Below are 620 nucleotides of genomic sequence, written 5' to 3' on the forward strand. Positions count from 1 at the left end.
CTGGGCGGACAAAAAAAGGCGGGGGGGAGGGGGAACCGGAGGCCACGCCTCCCGGCCCCGCCCCTAGCCATCCCTTTCCCTTCGGGGTGCTGCGGGACATGGTGGCCAGGTGGTGTCACTCGCCAGTGTCTTGGCCTAAGAGAGGCGTTGGCCAAGCAGGTCGTGCAGATCCCGCCTCACACTCCCGGGAATGGTTCTGCCGCCTCGCCGCGGCCGGACGGGCGCTCCACGTGGTGGGTGGGGGTGGCGCTCCTTCCCCCCTCCCAGGCCCCGCTTTCTCCTGCAGGGCCCGGAACTGTGTCCTAATGGCTCTTCCGAGATATTGCTGGGCCCTGAGGGTTTCGTCCCCATTTTATTGATGAGAAGACAGAGTCGCTGAATACCAACGGGATTTTCTAACGCGAAAGCAAGATCACTAACACTTCTCACCTCCGCAGAGGTAAAAACTAGCTCTTTAGTTAAGGCACTTTCCCAGGACATCGCAATCTGTCAGTGGCAGACACAGCCACCAGCTCCTTTAACTACAACTCAAAATACTGTCATTGTTGTTAAGATCTTAAACTTGGAAGGCGAACCAGCCCCTGCTAACTGCTAAGTCACTTCAGTCGTGTCCGACTCTG

Source organism: Bison bison, unplaced genomic scaffold, assembly GCF_000754665.1.
Source record: "Bison bison bison isolate TAMUID 2011002044 unplaced genomic scaffold, Bison_UMD1.0 scf7180017864160, whole genome shotgun sequence".
Taxonomy (NCBI): Eukaryota; Metazoa; Chordata; class Mammalia; order Artiodactyla; family Bovidae; genus Bison; species Bison bison.